We start from the raw sequence: 7500 nt of genomic DNA, 5'->3' as shown, positions 1-7500 counted from the left end.
GCCAAGATCAAAGCGACCACGGCAGTGTCATCATATAATGAAATACGAGTTCGAAAAATTACTACGGTTTAGAAAATACTCTCTTGTAAATAATATTTGCTTGAGAATAAGGCTTTAAACAATTCCTCTTTAAAAAAAAAATAAAATAAACAAGAAAGACAAGAACGTCTTCGAAAGCGTCGTATCACTTTACTGAACAGTCCGGCCACGTAATTTGAGTGTTATAATTACACTGCTCCCGAACGCTGGCTGTGACGTCACAGGTGGGTTGAACTCTCTCCCCACCCCCGGATATAAAAATGAGCGTCAGCTTCTTTTACCGAGTTTTTAAACGGATCTCATTTGCATGAAAAGCTCACTAAAAGCTTCTTGCGATACCAAATAACTCCATTCCATGAAGATGCATTCTTGATATTCCAAGGCAGAGAGGTCGCGAATGTATTAATATAACTTTTTTTTAAGAACGAAGTTCAGTGCTATGGTACATGTTTTTGTTTTTTTAAATACTAAAAATACACGTACTTTAAATACCGTTAAGATAATTGCTTCAATGTGAAGTGAGGTAATTGCACAACATAAATCCTGTATCATGCGTCATACTCCTTTTATCCTTATATAAAATTTAGGAGCTGAAATTAAAACTTGAGTGAGTTTTAATTATATCTATGATGGGTGATTAAGAAATGTGAGTAAAAGGAAAAGATTTCAACTTAGTAACAATTATAATAGTAATATACCAATACCGATCATTCTATTAACATATCTATCTGTGTATGTCTATATATATATATAATATATATATATATATATATATATATATATATATATATATATATATATATACTATATATATATATATATATATATATATATATACATATATATATATATATATATATATATATATATATATATAATGTATGCATGTATGAATGTACACACACGTAACAACCATTTTCTTGTCAATAGGGCTATGTTAAATTATTTTAATTTCAGTTGTTGTTTAATTCAAATTGCTTACAATTGGTATTTAATAAATGTCATATACACAAACACACACACACACACACACACACACACATATATATATACATATATATATTTATATATATATATATATATATATATATATATATATATATATATATATATATATATATATATATAATCAAAAGCTCTACTTTAGTAATACCTTTGCGAAACCAAGTCAATACTAAGAGAATGGCTTTTAATATCAAAGCACTGTTTACTGTTATCACTTATAATATAGCAGATTATATATAATTCGTATAACTCTTTCTGTTAAAAATGTCTAAATTATCCGTCTGCTGCTTTAATGCTTCTCTTAACTAAACCCTCCTGGCCTTCCATTTCCACCATTTCCTCTTCCTTTTAATTTCATGTTCCTTTTTTTATCTATCCCTGTCAGTCGTCATTTCCAGAACCATCCATCACACTTGAAAACTTTGGCCACGTTCCACGATGCATTTTTTCTTTTCATAAGCTTCCACCCCCCCCCCACCCTTAACACGAGATTCGACCTCTGTAATGTATAACATCCTCATCTCTCTATGGACGAATATGAACAACGGATGACTGTCCTTTGGTAATTTTTACGTAAGGTTTATGGTTTTATGTAAACATTTACTTCCATTGAAGATTAGAAAAACTACCTTGTGTATAAATACTAGTTTATTTTCTTGTTTGGGAGCTAATATCAATTCCAAAAAGACTAATCACTTCTCTCTCTCTCATCTCTCTCTCTCTCTCTCTCTCTCTCTCTCTCTCTCTCTCTCATCTACTTCGCATATATTAACCAGGTCCTCTGGAGCCCAGCTACTGCTCTATAAATCACAAATCAAAGAAAAATCAGAGATAATTTTTTCCCCTTAATTCGAACAGACAATTCAAGGACTGTGAACTTACAGAACTCGTCAGCAACAATTCAAAAGCGCTTAAAAAAAAGTATATGCATATAACCTGCTTCTCGAATACAAAGCAATATTAAGTACACAAAACTGAAATAAAAACAATTTAACATAGTCCTGTTGACAAGAAAATGGATGAAGCTTATGCCAGCGGCGGAAAGAGGATCAGTTGATCCCGGTAATGCATACTTGGACACGGCCTTCGTTTACATAAAAAACAAAAAAGGAAACACTATATTTTAAAAAGGAAAAAACATCTTAAGTGTAAATGCCTACAGATGGACTGATGTTTGTGTTGACATTCTTGCTGATTTATGGTACAAAGTCAAAACTTCACAAATACTTAAAATTGAAAATGTCACTGAATTTTACATTTATACTGTAGAGCTATGCAGAACATAGAAATGTATAATTTTATAATTTTGTATGCGTGTGTATGTATGTATGTGTATATATATATTTATATATATATCATATATATATATGTATATATATATATATATATATATATATATATATAATATATATATATATATATATATATATATATATATATAAACACACATCAAAACAAACAATACCGACAAGACTCAGCTGTAAAAGCAGTCGTGAGAAGAACCTTTTCTAAAGACGAATGTCAGAGAAAGGGAAACAGACAAGAAGTTCAGAGACATCAAACATAAAGGGTAGAGAAAGAGGAACACACGGTGAACAAGGAGTGTAGAATGAAGAAAACTCTACGAAGAGTTTCCAAGATTGTTAGGGTCGGATATACTGGGTCAAGGGAACAATAGAGAGAGAGAGAGAGAGAGAGAGAGAGAGAGAGAGAGAGAGAGAGACTCCTCATGAAATACATATGTAATGAAAATGGAAGGTCCTTGGCAATGCATTCTTAAAACCGTCTGAGTGGTGGAACGACTTGTCAGACATCCATCATATATTCTCTGTCTGTCAGTGTGTCATGCGCGCGCACATACACACGCACACATTAACACTTTTCCATATAAAGTTAATAAGTAACTCTTTCTTTATTAACGATGTCTTTTAAGCAATCACTTGATTTCAAATTTTAAAAATCGTATTATCAGAAAATTTTTTGAATTCAGTTATGTTGAAAATAATGAAATTTAGTATCTGTTCATATTCATTCTAAATTACTCTGAAAGATTGAACATTATGGCGATGAATATACTCTTTAGCTTTACTCGAACATTTTCCAGTATCATTTAAAAGATAAGTGTTCATATTTCTCTCAATTCGTCTTAAAATCTTGATGCCTGATTACACACCGATAAAAACATGATTTCCCCGGAATTCAAAATTCAATATAGTTCTGGATCTTTCTTCAAAAAATATAATTTGATATCTTGATGTTTATAGTTCGCCAGTTCACTAAAGCTCAGTTTAGTAAATATAAAATACTTAGCCATCATACTGACCTAATCTCCTATTGGCAAGTACTTTTAACATTTTTCATTCTTAGTACGGTTATAGCAAGCAACATATAATGTTATCATTGCATTCACACTAGTATACAATGATAACATTATATGTAGCTAGCAACATATAATGTTATCATTGTATACTAGTGTGAATGCTTGTATGTAAACCGTATACATATTGCACCTGAAATCTGTACCGGTGCTAAATTCTACTTCATACAAATCACATTTATCATGAATTCCTCTAGTGCTATATCAAAACAGGTTGAGGGTGTCTGGATAGTGTCTTAATTAAGGCGATTTCCCTTAGTTTGCTATTCATAGCGGGGAAACAGGTGAGAAGGCTATCTCAGGACCCATTAAGATTCAGTCCTTCAAGTGGCAATTAGTCAACCTACTCGCTCGTGACTTATAGGTGAGCGTTCTAACTTCTACATCATGTTTCCATTGTTATTCAATAGCAGAAAGAAAGGGCAGCTGGAGTTTGATCTCATATTACAATTCCCACGCTTTGGATTCACTAAAATATAATGAAATAGCTAACGGGAAGACTTCTCGTGAACGAAATAAACCTTTTTTTAGAGACAATGGTTCAAGCAATATCCAACAAGAGGTGACTCAAAGTTGTTTTCGGAAGAAAATAAGCATGAATTATTTCTACAGCTTCGATGAATTCACTTCGTCTAGATTATTAAAATAAAATTAATTCCCTAATTTGTAGTATGTTAAGTAAAGTACAGGATGCGAAGAAATATTATTTGCATGCCTTTTGTAAATACTCATAAAAAGATGAGTACTAAAAAATGGAAAAAATATTTATTTTCTTAAATTAACTCACACAGATTACCGATAGTGAACGGTATAGTTACTAATAACTTGGATCCAGCGTATAATATCCTGTTTTGGTAAAATATATATATTTAATGAAACTATAAATACATTTTCGCAATAATGTACGTAAAATAACAACATACAGACGAAAGAAGATACTTTACTTCTTAAAGTATATAAAAAAGTCAGTAACGAAATCACGTCGGCTTAAAATGCGTGTGCGTGTGTGTGTGTGTTTTCGCGCGTTAACACATTTAAACTCCCGCCTATCAAGAACCCCGTTACAGTGAACCCCAGGAGCAATTTAAATGCCCGGATCGGGTTTCGAAGATGCAGGTGTCCGCTGACTCCCGTAAATGAAAGGGTGGGTGTCAGGGGAAGGGGGAGGGGGAGGGGGGATTCAAAACATTTTTTTTTTTTTCGGCGGGAAGAATTTAAAGGTATTCATTCAAAACTGAACTGAGCTATTTTGATTCAACGGAGTTTAAATGCTCTCCCCTTTTTAAAAGCTAGATGCGGTGTTGCCATTTTGGTATTAAGTGATGATATTTTATTAAAGTGTACTTTTAAGTATTTTTTAAAATATTTTAAAGAGATTTTATAGTTTAGAATAGTTGTTAAGCTTATGTTGGAGTTAATATTGTTTAAAATAATATGATGAAAAGGTAACATATATGAGATATTTCAAGTTTAATGTAAGTGTCTCCTGGCGTGAATTAGATCATAAGAAATGTAATATCAAAGAAATCCCCCCTCCTCTCTCTCTCTCTCTCTCTCTCTCTCTCGTGCGCACAAATGGGAATACTCTGTGTGTGTGTGTGAGAGAGAGAGAGAGAGAGAGAGAGAGAGAGAGAGTTTATATACCAATTCAAGTTAAAGGTATCTGGACTGACAGCGATATATATACACATATATATATATAAGGCAACATGAAATTAACAGTGCCCGAAATAAAAAACAATAATTCCACTTCGTACCAACCAAATTCCCGACAATAGTGCAGTTCTTTCCGCAAGGAATATTGGGTCAGTTAAACAAAATTGAATAAATTCCGTGGGTGAGGGAGGTGAATGTCGACGAACTCTCAATATGTAACAGTTTCATATATATATATATATATATATATATATATATAATATATATATATGATATATATATATATATATATATATATATATATATATATATATATATATATATATATATATATATATATATATGAGTTTCATACAGCGGCTTGCATTTTAAGTGTCACCTCCGTTCCATGGTCTCAGGACAGATGGAGCTTTCACGTATTTAGGGAAGGAATATGTACAATTGTCAATAAAAAAAAAAGAAAAAAAATAAGCTAAAGGAATATTTTCAAAAAGCTTTCACATCTTTAGGGAGAGAATATGTCATTTGTCAAAAAAAAAAAAAAAAAAAAAAAAAAAAAAAAAAAACAAAAAAAAAAAAAAAAGCAAAAGGAATATTTTCAAAGCTGATGGTAATCATCTTCCTTCAGAGGCCTGAAGAACCCCTATTCAATAAAGTTGGCCATCCAGTGACAAAAAAAAAGAAAAAAAAAAAAAACAAAAAAAAAAAAACAAGCAAAAGGATCAAATGTTGGTAACAAAAAGGAGGAATAATAACAAAAATAATAAAAACAACATTTGTTTAAAACTAAAGAACTAAGCCAAAGCCATCGTCACTTCCCTTGAAGTTCATACTTCCCCTGCGGCCAGGAGGCTAACAAGGCGCGATCCTACCTCCAGCTTACTTGTGGCACGTGCTAAAATCTATGGTCAAATTGAACGCTGTTTCACCGACGAAAATTTAAATAAATACGTTATATTTTATTAGCAACCCTTTTTCTGTACTGTATAACATGCGCATTATTTATTTTTGGCATTTCTCACTCTAATAGATAAATCATAAATATCCTATCCTAAAATTCCTGTGTCTTTAACTCTACGCGAAACACTTTTTTCAGACGTTTTTAGGTTCTTCCATAGACCTTTCCTATACACCCCGCCCCCTTCCAATGTAGGTGTGGATAAGTGTACTAAGGCCAACGAAGAAAAGGGTCAACTTAACGGAAACCTTACCTCACATCTCGCTCCCGGATAATTTAATCTAAAAATTGGTACAACTAACGATTTTAAAATGTAAAATAATTCTAATCAAAGCGTTTTATAGTAGTCAGCTGAGTGGAAATTCTATTATAACAATAACATTAAATTTCACTGAGACTGAAATTTAATGACTAACGAATTCTATTCGCTCTATTTTTCTAATGAAATTATTTCATACCTAAATTGTGTACAGCATGAGAAACGAAAAGGCGGTTAACAAAAACTAAGCTTAATTTCAGGCGAGCCTAACATTTATACATCAGAAATTTCCATCATAAATAATAAAGTCTTTTTTATTTGATTTTTCATTACTCACGTGACACACGCGTCCTTCACAATTTTGTTTAGTATTTGAACAACTTTATATATCCCGGGGGTCTTTTATAGAAATTAATTTTAATATGAACAACGTCCGCCTTTGTATTTTTTCTACTTCTTTCATTCTGCCTTTTCATTGTGTATACATTCCGCTCGTGTTTATCTTCCAATATGTAATCTCTTACCCTCTTTTGCTCTACATATTGTCCTCTCTCTCCTCTTTGATTCCGTTCTTTTCACGTATCCCGCCAGGAAGCCCCACATTTTATTTTCCAACCATTATTCCATTTAGAAAGATTACATTTCATCCAGCTCTCTCTCTCTCTCTCTCTCTTCTCTCTCTCTCTCTCTCTCTCTCTCTCCTTATTTTCAAATATATGTGTATCACTCTGATCGTACGTTTGAGGTCAAGTGAGTGGGCTTCTGCCATAACCATTTCTTCAAGAGTTCCTTAAGAAAAATAGAAGCATTTTCTGAGCAGGAAAACTCTTCATGTTCCATTAGTCAAGAAAGTACCACGTTCGATCTTTTTATTAAAACAATATATTTGATAGAATATCAAGGATATTACTTTCGTTATGTGTTTTAATCAAATCTTGGCCCTGAGTAAAATATACTCATAATAAGCTGCATAATTAATATAAGTTAACACAATAGAGTTTATTTATAAACTTAAAGTAATTATTCTTGGTTTATTACCTTGATTTTCTAAGGATATAAACAAAGAATAATTCCCCTTACGTTCGTAAATAAACTCTGTTGTGATAACTAATATTATTTAAAATATTTGATAATGAGTATGATTAACACAAAGCCAAGATTTGATTAAAACATAATGACGAAACTGACATTTAATTTTTGGTTATT

This window comes from Macrobrachium nipponense, chromosome 10, assembly GCF_015104395.2.
Source record: "Macrobrachium nipponense isolate FS-2020 chromosome 10, ASM1510439v2, whole genome shotgun sequence".
NCBI classification, from domain to species: domain Eukaryota; kingdom Metazoa; phylum Arthropoda; class Malacostraca; order Decapoda; family Palaemonidae; genus Macrobrachium; species Macrobrachium nipponense.
This window is presented reverse-complemented; position numbering follows the sequence as displayed.